The 15,797-nt window shown below is 45.3% G+C and overlaps 1 long non-coding RNA gene across 1 annotated transcript in view; it reads left to right on the top strand.

The window, feature by feature from the left end:
• The window catches only part of LOC121149099, a 30,030-nt gene extending 22,080 nt beyond the window's left edge, over positions 1-7,950 (top strand). Inside the window, exons 3-4 of the long non-coding RNA XR_005882616.1 lie at positions 5,179-5,247; positions 7,842-7,950. This is a non-coding gene — a long non-coding RNA (uncharacterized LOC121149099). The remainder of the gene's footprint in view (positions 1-5,178; positions 5,248-7,841) is intronic.
• Positions 7,951-15,797: the final 7,847 nt, after the last annotated feature.

Below are 15,797 nucleotides of genomic sequence, written 5' to 3'. Positions count from 1 at the left end.
TGATGCTCCATCTGAATTCCACCCCCATATCTCCTTCTCCCTCCAATAGGGGTATTATAAAACAAATTCCACCTGTAAGCATTTAGTTTGTTGTTTCACAAGTAAATGCCCTGGGCTCTGGTGATCCAGTACCATAGTGATATACTATCTTATGTTCATTAGAATGGCTACAATTTAAAAAAAATATATAATAAAGTTGACTAAGATATGGAGATATTGCAGTATTCACTGCTGGAAGAAATGTAAAATAATGTGGCTGCTTTGGAAAAGTTTGGCATTCCTTGAAATACTAGATATAGAATTAACATGTTATATATCTTATACATATATTTTGTGGATACACAAAACTTTTATGTGAAATTTTATAGCACCTGTATTTATAATAGCCCAGAAGGGAAAACAACCAAAAACATTCTATCAAATGATGAAAGATATATTTTTTAAAAATCGATTTGTTTGCACAATGGAATATTATTCAATCAAAGTATTAAGTCTTGAAATATGCTATGACATGGATAAAAGTTGGAAATATTATGCTAATTGAAAGAAGCCAGACACAAAAGGCCACATAATCTTAGGAATTGTTCAGAGCAGGGAACTCTACAGACACAGGAAGTAATTGCTTTGGGTTTGGTACGGAGATTTGGAGGGTATTAATAGGAAATGGGTAGGGTATGCTAATGGGTATAGGATAGCTTTCTGGGATGATGAAAACATTCACAAATGGATTTTCATGACAGTTACAACTTTCATAATATGCTATAATCAATTGAGTTGAAGACCTCAAATAGGTGAACTATATGGGATGTGGGGTATAGGTGAATAAAGCGGTTATTTTTAACAGGGCAGTGGGGACTGATGTCTTCCCAATGCTCAGTAACTGAACAGCAGCTGGGTTTGCAATTCCTCGCTCCTCCGCTTAGGTCTTCCTTCCTGACTGCCTGTGAGCAAGCCCTGCCCTGTTCCCACGGAGAACCTCCCATACTGGCTGCCTGCTCTCTGGACTGCAGGCTTGGTCGGCCAGCCACGCAATTACATAAGCCAATTCTTTTGAAACTAACTGGCTAACTAATTAACTAACTTGTTCTTTGACTCTGGTTGAAATCTGTTCTAGAAACCAGTGATCTGAAGGGTTCATCTGAATATTTATTTCATGAACCTGGGATATTTATCTTACGAATCCGGTCCAGGATTAAAGAACTCTGGATTCTGCTCCATGTCAAATCAATGGCAGCCACTTTGCACCTCACCTCAGAGACTCATTGCTAGTTTAACCCTCACTTGCTGTCTCAAAAAACTTGGAGGAGAAAATGGACCTACGTATCTTCACCACATGTTTCTTTCTCTTGGACTGAACTTTTCTTCTTCAGGGAGTCTGCACTTTTCCCTGCTCTTCCATCCCGTGGATTTTATTCATATTTGAGTCCATGTGAAGAGGGATGGATTAGCCCAGAACTGTTTAGACCTGGATGGACAAAAATTTTTTTTTAAAGATTTATTTATTTATTGGAAAGTCAGATATACAGAGAGGAGGAGAGACAGAGAGGAAGATGTTCTGTCCAATGATTCACTCCCCAAGTGAGCGCAACGGTCGATGCTATGCTGATCTGAAGCCAGGATCCAGGAACTTCTTCCGGGTATCCCACACGGGTGCAGGGTCCCAAGGCTTTGGGCTGTCCTGGACTGTTTTCCCAGGTCACAAGCAGGGAGCTGGATGGGAAGTGGAGCTGCCGGGATTAGAACCGGTGCCCATATGGGATCCTGGCGCGTTCAAGGCTAAGGACTTTAGCCGCTAGGCCATGCCGCCGGGCCCAATAAATAAATTTTTTAAAGAGAGAGAGAGTAGTGATGCTGTTTTGTGTCCCACAGGTAAAAGTCAATTGTTCTAGTCTTTCCTAATAGTAATGATAGTGTGTCATCTCTTCTCAATCCTTGGTGTCATATTTTTGCCCTGTACTGTATATGTTAATTCAGAGATTGAGGAGTTTGTCACCTCCCCCAAAGCCTTCAGCATGGGACAACAGAAGGAACAGTTTATAGGAATGCTTTGGGTGTGTACAATTCGCAGTGACTGGAAATTACACATATTTTGGAGTTAGGAGGGATCCTAGCCAGATCTTGCAGGCAGTTTCTAACCCACAGAAGTTAATATGCTGCCTCATTTTTATCTGCTTCCCAGGGGATTAAGATTTTGTCAGTGCTGTAGATGAATAATATAAATGCAATGTAGGTTAAATAATTTTGGGAGTAATAGGACTTAATGGAGGTAACCTGGAAATGGGATATAGTAGTCTAATTTTAATCCATATTTGTACTCATGGGATCGTTTTTTCTCTGTCAAAACGCTGAAGTAACATAAATAGAAAATTGTGTCCCCAGGAAGTACAGTTTCTGCTGTAGTCTTTGGTTCATGTGAATCAAGCACAGCCTCTGGCTCCTTTCCTAGCATGATGTCATGGTATGTGTGGTATTAAAATTTCCTCCAAAAGAATAGAAGGAAGTAAGTGGAATAAGGTGTCACTGCAAAACTCCAAAGCCTGTGATCTTAATTAACTCTGAAGTTTACTGGCTCCCCATATCTGTAAGGAACAAAGATACTTTTTTTTTTAACACAGTGAAATCAAAGTTTAGTCAGTTTTCCAGAAGTGATTAATTTATACATTATTCATTAAAGCAATGGAATTTAGCACTTGAATGTTTGGGAGATTTCTCTAACTAACCATCCTGTAGTTTTATGGCTGGAAATGTTTTTGTGTGAAAGATATATGTTAAGCCACAATATGGCCTGGAGATGACAGTGTAAAGAATTATTTTGCAGACTTTGTTGTCTGTTAATTAGGCCACAACTCTGATTTCCTACAAGTGAATTTGATTTAGATTTCCTGCAAAAGTTTTTAAACCCTGGGTGCATTTGTTGTTGGGCACTGTTTTAGACACTGGGAATACATGATAAATAGAACAACAGAGTTACTGATCTCATTGAATAGAACACATTATAAATGCTAAATAGAATAGAGCCCCTCCTTTCCTGCCGTTAGGACCCACGTATCTCCTTTGGATGTAGTAGTTATGTTTGTGTCCCTAAAAGCTTGTGGTCAGGGCTGGGCATTTGGTGCAATGATTGCTTCACTGCTTGAGTCCCCTGTGTTTCATATCAGAGTGCCTGGTTCAAGCTGTGGATCTTACAATCTCAGCTTAATGCTAACGTGCTCCCCAAGATACAACAGGTGATGGCTCAGGTGGTTGGGTCCCTGCCATCTGCAGGAGACCCAGCACAAGTTCTAGGTTCCTGGCTTTAATCAGGCCCAGCCCTCGCTATTGTAGTAGGCATTTGGCAAATAAACCAGCAAGTGCAAGATCTCTCTCTGTGTCTCTCTCTCTTCTAGTCTCTTTCAAATAAATTAATAAATAAATGAAGCATTAAAAATGATCAAGTTTGGGAAATAATGCAATTATACGGCCTTTTTATTGCTTTAAAAAAACCACAATAGGGGGAGATATTTTGCACATTGGTTGATACCAGTTAACATGCCTGCATGCTGGAGCAGCATTTGTAGCCAGTGGGTTAAGCAGCTGCCTGAAACATTGCCATCACACATGAATGCCAGGTAGCTGATGTGCCTGGGAAAGCAGTAGAAGATGGTTCAATTGCTAGGGCACCTGCATTTGTATGAGAGACCCAAATGAAGTTCTAGGCTCCTAGCTTCAGCCTGGCCCAGCCCTGATCATCGCAGCCATTTTAGGGGCAGAGCAGCAGCAGATCGAAGACCTTTCTCAGTGTGTGTGTCACCCTGAAGTCCACATCTCATACCATAATGCCCAAGCTTGATGTCTTCTCTCAGCTCCTGCCTTCAGCTTCCTGTCAAAACAGAGTACAGGAAGCAGTCACTGGGTTCCTGCTGCCCACAGGAGAGCTCTGGATTGGGTTCCCAACTCTTACCTTTGGCTCAGCCATTACCGATGTTTAGATTCAATCAGAAAATGGGAGTTTTCTCTGTCTCTTTCTAAATAAATGTGTAATAAAGCTTACCAAAGACTCCAATATTACCAGATACTAAGGAAACTTTTTTTAGTTCTATTTCCTTAACTTACTTGACTATTTAAGCTTAATTATTCCCTTATATTGAATTAATATTCCAAGGAGTTGTTGTTAGAAAATATTGAGGTATACTAACACTTGGCATTGTACAGATTTACACACATGTACACACACAAAACTCTATACACAGACTTTTTTTTATAATTCTCTATCAGTTTTTGTTATTTTATGTGGTTAATTCTTAAAAGACATAAACAGATCTGTACTATCCAATATATAATAACTTTATGATAATGATTCTCTTCTGGGTTTTTTCATATCATCCTTTAAATTGATTTGTATAAAATATTTTAAGTTTTAAAACCTTATAAATGAATGTTTGAAAGCCAGAACAGCAGGAAAAAAAGGGAAAGAGACATAGAGAGACTTTTCATCCATCAGTTCACTCACCTGTAATGGTCAGGTCTGAGTTGGCCAAAGCCAGGAATTTGGAACACTAGCCTTGTCTCCAAGACAGGTGGCAGGGGCCCAAGTACTTGGGCTAGTAGGTGCATCAGCTGGGAGGTGGATCAAAGCATAGGAGCAGGGACTTAACCACTGCTCTGGTAGGGGATGCTAGTGATGCAAGAGGTGGTTTAGTTCGCTACACCACATAACCTTAAATATTTTTATTATAAAATGGAGGTATAAGACTAACGAAAATAAATGTAGAACTAGCCCTAATACAAGGTGAACACTCTTATAGCAACTATCTATGTGTTTCCAATACCCTACATGTCATTCATTGGGCCTCGTGTCATTCATAGCTCCCTCTCTTCACAAACAGGGTCTAATCTGACTTCCACAGCAAGCACTTGCTTACCTTTTTGTGGTTTAGTCACTCAACTGCATATTCCTAGACATTACAGTTTGGTTGTTCATTTGAAAAAAAAAAAAAAGAATCAGCAACCTCATTCCATATATTTTAAGTCTCTTGTAGTCTACAAGTTTTCATACTTCCTCCCCCGACCCCATGCCATTTATCTGTTGTAGAACTCAGTTGCTGTTTGAAACATGGAGTTTCTTACAGTTTGGATGTTGCTGACAGTGAACTCAGGAGTTAGTGTTCAACAGGCTGCTCGGTCCTCTGTATATTCTAGACGGGAGCAGCTGGATCCAGAGGATTCGTCAGCCTTGGACTGGATCCCTTTCTGTTATTTTGTCAGCAGGTATATGATACTGGCTTTGATTATTTTGTTAAACCAATGTTCTAATTATTAAAATCATACACTCAGTCTAAGTCTGCAGATTCTACTTGTCTCCCTAGTGTTTGTTTAAGCCTTCTTCCATTATGAATCAGTGTGGCAGTTGAGTGAGCCTGCCCACACACGCCACAACTTGAGGTGGGCCACATATTAGGGATACTCCAAATTACAACGTGTGGAATAGTGATTAGTTCAGCATTGTGTACTTATGTCAATCAGCTTATAGCTTTCCCTGAACCTAGTAGTTGGTTCCTTTACTCTCTTTTTTAAAGTATTTATTCACTTTTATGTTAAAGTCAGAGTTATAGAGAGAGAATGACAGAGAGAGAGAGAGAAAGATCTTTAATCCACTGGTTCGCTCCCAAATGGCCACAATATCCAGAACTGAGATGATCCAAAGCAAGGAGTCAGGAGCTTCTTCTGGGTCTCCCATGAGGGTGCAGGGTCCCCAGGACTTGGGTTGTCCTCTGCTACTTTTCCAGGTCATAAGCAGAGAACTGAATGGGAAGTGGTGCAGCTGGGATGCCAGCACTACAGGTAGAGGATTAGTCTACCTGTGGTTGGTTCTTGTAAAGCATCATGACAGCTTTTGGGAAAAGAGATAGCTTCAAATGAAAATGTCAAGCCTATAGCTTTAGAGAAACCAGGTTGATCATAGAGCTATCTTATGAATTGGTGGAGGAATGTAGAAACAGGAGAATTGTGGGTATGTATCCTCAGGTTGGACCAACTATAAACTCTACCATACTTGTGGTCTTTTAAGGAAAATGAGCCAAAAGCATCCAGTTATGTTGTTTAAGCTAATTTGAATTTGGTTTCCCATTCATTGCATCCAAAGATATCTTAACTGAGATATATTCCAGATCATATTCATGTCTAACAATGTAGATCAATATTTCTAGGGAAGTTTTTCGACAGGTGGTTCCAGGTTAACACAAGTTGTTCCAATGGCTTACCCTATTGCTTTATTCTCTAACTTTAGTCTCAAAAGTACGACGTTTTATTTATTTTTTTAAAGATTTATTTTTTATTTTTATTGGAAAGGCGGATATACAGAGAGGAGAGACAGAGAGGAAGATCTTCCGTCCGATGATTCACTCCCCAAGTGAGCGCAACAGCCAATGCTATTGCCGATCTGAAGCCAGGAGCCTCTTCCAGGTCTCCCATGCTGGTGCAGGGTCCCAAAGCTTTGGGCCGTCCTCGACTGCTTTCCCGGGCCACAGGCAGGGAGCTGGATGGGAAGCGGGGCCGCCGGGATCCCGGGCGTGCAAGGCAAGGACCTTAACCATTGCGCCATCGCGCCGGGCCCTGACGTTTTATTTTTAAAAGGTGAAGATGAATGTGCTTATATTCAAATGTGGAACTTACCCTTTTTAGAAATTCATGGCTTGTATTTTTCTAAGCTGTCTCATTTCTGCATCTTCTTCTTTTGCCCGTATTGCCTTTGTTTCTGCACTGACACTTCATGGCTGTGCTTTTTCTTCAGCTCCCCAAAAATGGAAATGTCCTAAGGTTTAGTTTTTTAAATTTTATTTTATTTTAGATTTTACTTTTTTTAAAAAAAAAAGATTTATTTATTTTCATTGGAAAGGTAAACTTACAGAGAGAAAGATCTTTTGTTTGCTGGTTCACTCCCCAGGAGGCCACAATGGCCTGAGCCGAGCTGATCCAAAGCCAGGAGCTTCTTCCAGGTCTCCCACATAGGTACAAGGGTACAGCCTTTGGACCATCCTCTACTGCTTCCCAGGTACAAGCAGGGAGCTGGATGAGAAGTTGGACAGCTGGGACATGAACCAGTGCCCATGTTGGATACTGGTGGATGCAAGGTGAGGATTTAGACACTAGGCTATTATGTTGGGCCCAACATAATAATTTTGAAATATGTAAACAGTGTGGACTGGTTTTACTGAGCTAATTAACATACACATTATTTTATAGCCACCATTTAAACTTTTTTTAGAAAGTTTATTTTTATTGGAAGGACAGAGTTACAGAGAGAGGAGAGACATCTTCCATCTAGTGACTCTTTCCTCAAATGGCTACAATAGCCAGAGTTGGGCCAGTCTGAAGCCAGGAGCTCGGAGGTTCTTCTGGGTCTCCGACATAGAACTTGAGCGGTCCTCTGCTGTTTTCCAAGACTTAAACAGGGAGCTAGATGGGAAGTGGAATAGCTAAGGTACAAATCAATGCTGAAATGGAATGTTGGTGCTACAGGCAAAAGCTTAGCCCACTACACCATTGTGCCAGCCCTTCTGTCTTTTAAAATATTTACTTAACTGAAGGCAAAATGGCAGAGAGAAAGGTGAGGACTTTAGCTGCTAGGCCAGGGCGCCGAGCCCTTCTCTCCACCTTTTTCCTTACCCTTTCTAGAGTCAGGTACATATCAAACCAACACAGTGGAGGATATGTTCACTTTCAGCAAACTTTCCAGCAGGTTTAGAAAATGTCTACAGGAGGATTAAGTTCATCTATGAATAATCCAATTATTTTATAGGTACCACTACCTGGGAGAAGATCACCAACAAAGTCTTTTTCTCCCCACTTCTTTCTACTTTTAGCCTCCAGAATTGGAAAACCCAGGGCCAGATGGAGGACCATAACAGGTAACAGGCTGACAGTGTGCACAGGAAGCAAACAGTCCTGGGTGTGAGGAAAAAAGGAGATTAAGAAAAAGAGAAGCTCTCTACATGGTGGGAGGATTTTCTGCTAAAGAAGGTTGGGAAGGAGGGATGGAGACCTGGCCTTAGCGAGAGAATCCGGGGGAGTAGAAACTGATGGTTGATAGGAGTCACCTCTGTCTCTCCAAGGCTAGAATCTGTAAAAAGGTTTGTGTTGTGAGGCTGGTGTGATGGCATGCACGTTAAGCCTTTGCCTGCAGTGCTGGCATCCCATATGGGCTCTGGTTCAAGTCCAAAAAGCTGCTCCACTTCATTTTCAGCTCCCTGCTTATGACCTGGAAAAAGCAGTGGAGGATGGCCTCAAACCCTTGGGCACCTGCAGCTATGTGGGAGATCCAGAAGAAGCTCCTGGCTCCCTGCTTTGAACTGCTCCTGCTCCTGCTCCCACCACTGGTGTTGTTCTGGCCATCAGCCCAACTCTGGCCATTGTGGCCATTTGGGGAATAAATCAACAGATGGAAGATCTATCTTTCTCTCCCTCTCTCCTTCCCTCCCTCTCTTTGAGTAATTCTCTCAAATGAAAGTAAAGGAGTCTTAAAAAAATTTAAAAGTTGTATATTTTTTTCAGACCATGGGGATTTGACCTGCTTGATAAGATTAAGTAGTAAAACTAACTCAGGGACAAGTACAGAGTCAGGCCCTTCTTGCTAGAATATAAATATAACATTAGTCATGGTGGTAACTGGAAATAGATGACACACTTAATGGATTTCACTGAAGAGTTTAATAAAGGCCCTATTTTCAGAGACATGGGCAGGGTTAAGGGATCCAGCTGAGGCTGGAGAACCACCCAGGGATTTATAACAGCTAACAGCTATTACCATTGTGGGCCTGAAGAGATGAAGGAAGGAAACCATGTCACCAGGGACCTGAGTAGCTGGAACTGGGAAAAAGAGGCTGTTGTGCAGGAGCTGTGGCCACAGCGTCACACCCTATGCTGGGACCACGTAGGGTGATGGGAAATAAAAACTAAACTCTCTCCTTCCTGTGTGACCAGGAGCAGGGTTGCTCTTTGGCCACTCCCAGTGGAAAACCACAGGACAAGGGAGCACAGGGCATGTAATCCTTGGGGGACACTCTAGGGCCAAAAACAAAGCCCAGGGACAGCAGATGGTGGATCAGGGGTTAGAAGCCCAAGATGTGTCGTGCCTTGGGGTTATAACAGTGGGTGTTCCATAATCTCAATGCCATTAGAAATCATTGCTTATCCCCTCATTTCAGTTTTTAATAAGCATCTCCTGAGTGTTTCCCATAAGTCCTGGAGGCTGTGTGCACATTAATCCAACATGGGTACTTTTAAGAGTTCAAGTCTGATGGGCGACATTTGGACACTTAGAGTTACTACTTATTTTAGGAGTGCCTGGGGTTGGACTTTCTCAGGAGCAGAGGTGTGTTCAGGTCTATGTCAGGTTGCATATAAAACTAGAATCATAATCCACGTACTCTGGCAAACCTCGTGTTTTTATAAATACTGCTACTGAATCAGAAGATCCCTGCTTCTGTCAGTATTTTTTTTTAAGAATATTTATTTATTTGAAAGGCAGGGTGACTGAGAGAGAGTGTGTGTGTGTATGTGAAAAGAGAAAAAGAGTAGCTTAAACAGCTGTGCCACAAGGCTCACTTCTGTTGGCTATTTTTTTTAAGATTTATTTATTTATTTTTGATGATTGTTACATAGTTAATTAGAGTGATAAGGGTCAAGGGCTACAGGGAGGTGAGTAAGACCATTTCCACATTATCTTTTCTTTTTCCTTCCTGTATCTAGAGGAAGGGGGGAGATAGGAAGAGAAGCCACAACCAGCCTCCCAAACGCCTCTGTACCCTCTGCACTGAGGGATGAAAGACAGTCACCCAACCATCCCAGAGTCCCTGATGTGAAGCATGTTCCAAGGGCGGTGCTCAGGAGGTTTTGATATTTCTGAATTACTGCTGATCTCCAGAATCTACTAGTTGACATAGTCTACCTTAAGGTCTCCATTTGCCCAGATATTCACTGTCAACACTTGCCTGGGTAGTTTTTTCTGTCTTCCATTCTCTGTTATAGTACCAGGTATCTTCTGCAGACTCCAATGCACTGCCATATCCTCCATGTACACCTGGATATGCTGTCCACTGCTCTGTCTAAGCCACTGAGGAGGCCACTGACCCATACACTCCACTGTCAGACCATGGAATCTGCACTTCTAACCATGGTTGGGTTTCTGAGTCCAGTGGTTCAATTGGAGGGATCCCTGAAGAAACCTCATCTGTGGTGATCCCAGACCTAGTTCCTACATATGTTTGCCAATACATGGTCTGGTACATCCATCCTCCCAATCAGCTTATGTGCATGCTGGTGGTTGCCCTGCCTTTTACACAAACCAATAGGTGTTACATATAGCCTGATCCTCCTTATCTCACATTCAGCCCTAATGCAAACCAGTGGGAGCTGCAGCCTAGTTGGAGCAACCTGTAGGCCCACCCCCTGCCCTGGATTCCTGTGCTTGCCAGTATGTACAGCTGACTGGTCCACTCTGTCCCACATTCCATTCAGCTCTCATACATTGTCAAAGGTCATTGAAGCCTAATTCAACCAGCCTCACTATCCAGCCCACACATGTGCCAGTGGATGCCATTCTGTGTCTAGCCACCATTGTCCCAGTCCTGGTTCTCATGCTCACCAGTTGGAGTGGAAACCCAAGAGAGAGGTGGCCACTATTTCCCTACTAGGCCCACTCTTACTCCTGGATTTTGCAGTCTCCAGGTGGTTCTGCAGTTTAACTTGACAGAATTTGCCTCCATGCCAGCATCTGTCAGCTGAAACTGTGGCAAAGCCCAACCAACCCACACCCACTCTGACTTACACTTGCACCAGTAGGAACAGTCAACCCAGACTGATTTTTCCCTGATCCAGCTCAGATGCAGGCCAACAGGTGTTGTATCCCTGCCCGGCCTGGTCTGCCCATATTCCAACTCTCACACTCACCAGTGAGAGTGGTGGTCCCGCAGGGGAGCCCCTCACAGTCGCTCTACTGGCTTTGCCCCCTCCCTCCCTCGTTCCCACGTGTGCTGGTTGGGTGTTGTGGTCCAGTCTGACATGGCCTGCCTCACTTTGGCATTTGCCAGTGAGTGATGTAGCCTGGCCTGCCTGGCGTTATCCCCAGTTCCAGCTCATGTCAGTGGGGGCTATAGCCTAGCCCAATTCAACCCAGACAGCCCCCAGTCCCCACCTTAATGTAAACTAGCTTGCATTGCAGCCTGACCCAGCCTGATCCATATACCATTTTGGTTCTCAGATTTGCTAGCAAGTGATATGATTTTGCCCCCAGTCTTCAACCTAGACCTGAGCCAAATTGTATGTTGGTGGGTACTATTACCTGGCCTGGTATGGACTGCTCCCTGTCTTGGTTCTTGTGCTCACAGCAGGGAGTATGTCATGACAAAGTTTCCCAAGCTCTTCCGTCAGAACCTCTCCCAATGCCAGATCTTGCACACTCTGGTGGGTCCAGGGCCAGCCCTGCTTAATCGACCTTCCATCCTAGCAGGAACAGTGGCCTTTCCTGACTGACCCTCACCCTTTCCAGTTCTTATTGTTGGGTACTAAACCCCAGCCAAGTCTGGTCCATACCCAGACACAGCTCACACATGGCTCAGCAGGGACAGAAACCTACCCCAGCCCATTCTACACCCATCCTAGTTCTCATGAGTTCCAATGGGTGCTGGAGTCTAGCCTAGTCTGGTACACCACAGACCCAGCCCACACTTGTGTGAAGTGACACTACAGCCATGTCCAGACCAGATAGCAGCCCCCACTCTGGCCCTGCACTCACCAGCTGGACCCTCAACCCAGCCAGGGCATCTCCTTAGCTCCCCAACTTGTCCTGTTCGCAAACACAGATCTTGCACGTGGCAGTGGTTGCTCTGACCCAGCTTGGCATAGCCCCTCACCTGTCTTGGCCTCTTTACCTTTGGATGCTACAGCCTGGCTTGACCTGGCCAGCCCCCATACCAACTATCCCTGGCAGGTGCTGCAACCTGGCCTGGCTCAATCTGCTCTCATCCCTGGCTCTTGCAACCCAGCAGGTATGGTAGCCTAGCTCAGAATGACCTGCATGCACTCCAGCCTGGTTTCTGCACTTGCCAGTGGGTTAAGGTCTGTCTGCTCAGCCTTGCCAAGTCCACTCCCTTCCAAAAGCAGCCCACATACTTGCTGATGGATAGAACTACCTTGCTCAGCCTGCCCGACACCCAGGCCTGGATCATGTGTTCGCCAGAGGGAGCTATTACCCTAATGGGGAGTTGCCCAGTTTCCCCCACTTGGCTACTCCCAGACCTAGATCACACACATGCCAGCAGGTGCCAGGCCCCCACCTGGAACAGCCTGCCCTCTCTGCCCCAACCTTTGTAAGAGCTGGTGGATAATGCAACCTGGCCCACAGTATACCCTGTTTTAGGGTGCGCATGCAGGTGCTATAGCCTTTATCTGCCCAGCCTGTTCCCAACCCCAGTGCCCATGAATATTGGCAGATTCCATGGTTACACTTAGCTCACCTCCTCCCCACCTAAACCTTGTATTTCCACAGGGTTAGGCTCATGTATCCCTTACAGGATCTACCCCAGTCCTGGTTCTCTTGTGTGCTGGTTGGTGTTATGGCCCAGCATAGTGTGACCTGTTCTGACATTCACAGTCAGATACTGGGATCTAGCCCTTGCTGGCCATTCTTGTAGCCCAACTTTCTCTGCTTTTTGCTGATTCCCTGTGTATGAGAGAGTTTCAGATTCATGGAATATTTCTCTACTAGAATTCTTTTACAAGTCACCTCAAGAAGTTTGATTCTATGTTCAATCTACAGATCTGGGTAATCAGATACATGAGATAAATATGGCATTTGTAATGAGCATGTGTCACTCAGGTCTACCCCAGCTCTTCTGATCATTCTCTCCCCATTATTTACTGTGTGGGTTTCCTCGTGGTAGAAACTCTACCTTATCAATGTCAAAACAAAATCTTCCACTTCAGCTTGTCCTCCAAAGGCTCTCGTGCACCTCTGTCATTGCTAAGGAAGATGTGTCTGTGCTTTCCTGTTGTTCTAGGGGGAGAATGAGAGGCAGGTGGGGGAGAAGTTAGTGCATAGCCAGAGCCAAGCTGCATCAGCTGATTCGCAGTTGACTCAGAGATACACTGAGTTTGCCCAGTCCAACCCTCCCCCAAGCAGCTGACCCCAAGATACCTGAGTGAGTCCTGCCAAGCTCGACAGAACCACCTAAGCCAGCCCAGATCAGATGACTTTTATGCACACTAAGTCAGTAGGCCTACTCATTCCTACTCAATTAAACCAGTCAGCCTCCACCTAACTCACAGTTTTGTGGTTAACGATGTTGAGCTTCTCACTGAGCTGATAATGCCTGGACCTTTGCCTGGCTTCTGCAGGTGCAGGCGTGCTCATGGGGGCCTGGAGGTACAGGCTTGAAGGGGGCCTGGGGCATGCATTGAGGGATTGTGGGAAGTGAATCTAGAGTATTTCTCCATGTACTTGAGGGGAGATCGGGAAGGCAGGAAGGGAGGGAGGGAGGGGAGAACCCTAGGTTAGCATCCTGGAGTGGTGTGCTGGTAGACTGGGCTTGGGGAACTGTGAATGTGCTTGGATCTTTGGTGAATAGAAGGGTAGGTTTCCAGGCCAGTACACGTGCCAGGAGCTTGGGTTCCTGGTGGGCAAGCAGAGCTCCAGGCCAGCACACCACCCCAATGAAAGACTATGTTTTGGAAGACTGAGCTAGGAAACCCATGCACTCCTGGACATAGGAACTATTCAGGGAAGGAATATGGGGATGTGTGGCAGGGAGGACCAGTGAGAGAGTATGTTGCAGGCAAGGAATGACAAGGCCACTGTACTTGCAGGTAAGTGAGAGGGCTGAGACCAAGCAGTTTGGAAGAGCAAAGCTGGAAGATCTTTCTGAGTCAGATTGATGCATATGGAAGACCTGAGCTGAGCATGGGCCACTGCTGACCACCACACACTAGCACACACTAAAGTAAGGGCTGGGGACCTATCTGGCAGGCTAAATCACAATACCTGCCAGTGAGAGTCAGAACAGGGAAGATTTTTAAAGATTTATTTATTTTTTCTTGGAATGTCAGATATACAGAGAGAAGAGACAGAGGAAGATCTTCCATCCAACAATTCACTCCCCAAGTGACCGCAATGGCCAGTGCTGTGCCAATCCAAAGCCAGGAACCAGGAACCTCCACCCATGCAGGTGCAGGGTCCCAAGGCTTTGGCCCATCGTCGACTGCTTTCTCAGATCGTAAGCAGGGAGCTGGATGGAAAGTGGAGCTGCCAGGATTAGAACCGGTGCCCATATGGGATCCAGGTGCGTTCAAGGTGAGGATTTTGGCCGCTTGGCCACCATGCTGGGCCTGGGAAGGGAAATGTTGACTGAACCATGACACTAACCAGCACGTGAGAGAACCAGGTCTGAGGGCAGATTATGTGGGGGATATGTGGGCTCCCCACTATTGAACTGTAATATTCACTGGTTTGCTCAACAGCTGAGTTAGGCATGATCTGGTGGACTGGAGCTCCTGCTGGTGAACATGTAATTCAGGTCTAGGTATTGGTCAGGCTGAACAAGATTGTTTAACTTGTCAGCAAATATGTGGACTGATCCTGGAGTGGGGATGGGGGGACGGACTGGGCTGGGCCAGGACAAATCTTAGCGCACTGGCATGTGCAGGAGCCATGATGAAGTTTAGGCCATCCAGGGCTAGGCTATCACATCTACTGGTCTCCATGAGAGCCAGGGATGGGGGCAGAATGGGCAAGGATAGGCTGCAGCATCCACCAGTGGGAATTGGGATTGGGGGCACGTTGGAACAGGCCAGAGTAACTTTTCCTTTGAAGAACTTGTAATCACTGAACAATGTTGACTCAGGGGCCCGGCACGATGGCGCAGTGGTTAAGGTCCTTGCCTTGCACGCCCAGGATGCCATATGGGTGCCGGTTCTAATACCAGCAGCCCCACTTCCCATCCAGCTCCCTGCCTGTGGCTTGGGAAAGCAGTCGAGGATGGCCCAAAGCTTTGGGACCCTACACTCACATGGGAGACCTGGAGGAAAGCTCCTGGCTTCGGATTGGCTCAGCTCCAGCCATTGCGCTCACTTGGGGAGTGAATCATCTGACGGAAGATCTTTCTCTCTGTCTCTTCTCTCTGTATATCTGCCTTTCCAATAAAAAATAAAATAAATCTTTAAAAAAAACAAAGCTAAGACTTGGGGCTTGTGTAGCAGGATCATGTCCTATTACCTGACATGACGATGGGTCGAGAGACAGGTCACGTTATGTAGGGCCATGACATTAACTAGCACTCAAGAGAACCATATCCAGAGGTAGATTCTGTGGGGCATGTGTGGGCCAAACCCTGTGGAAATTCTAGCCCCAAGAGTTGGGGTGGTGATGGTCTAAGCTAGGTATGACCAAGGAGCCTGCCATCAATCACAAGTAAAGGAACCGAGAATAATCTGGACTGCTCAAGGCAGCAGTACCCGAATTTGCATCCTGAATAGGGTATGGGGGTGGGCTGGGCTGCAACGTGCACCAGCTCATACAAAGCCAAATGGAAGGCCAGACGTCACCAGGCACTGGCCTAAAACCCAATGGCATGTATGAGAACTCGGTCTGGGAGTAGATCAAGTGGAGGAACTTGGAAAACTCCCCTGGCAAGTCATAGCTCCCACTGGTGAATATGTGGTCCAGACCTGGGGGTCAGACAAGCTGGACAAAGTAGCTCCAATGGCTGGCCAGTGTGTGAATTGGTAATGGAACGGGGTTTACCGGGCACGACTGAGCAAACCTTATT

Source organism: Ochotona curzoniae, unplaced genomic scaffold (genome assembly GCF_017591425.1).
Source record: "Ochotona curzoniae isolate NIBS_2020 unplaced genomic scaffold, NIBS_Ocur_1.0 scaffold_4701, whole genome shotgun sequence".
Taxonomy (NCBI): Eukaryota; Metazoa; Chordata; class Mammalia; order Lagomorpha; family Ochotonidae; genus Ochotona; species Ochotona curzoniae.
Note: the sequence above shows the minus strand (reverse complement) of the source record. Positions and strands in the feature narration are given on the sequence as shown.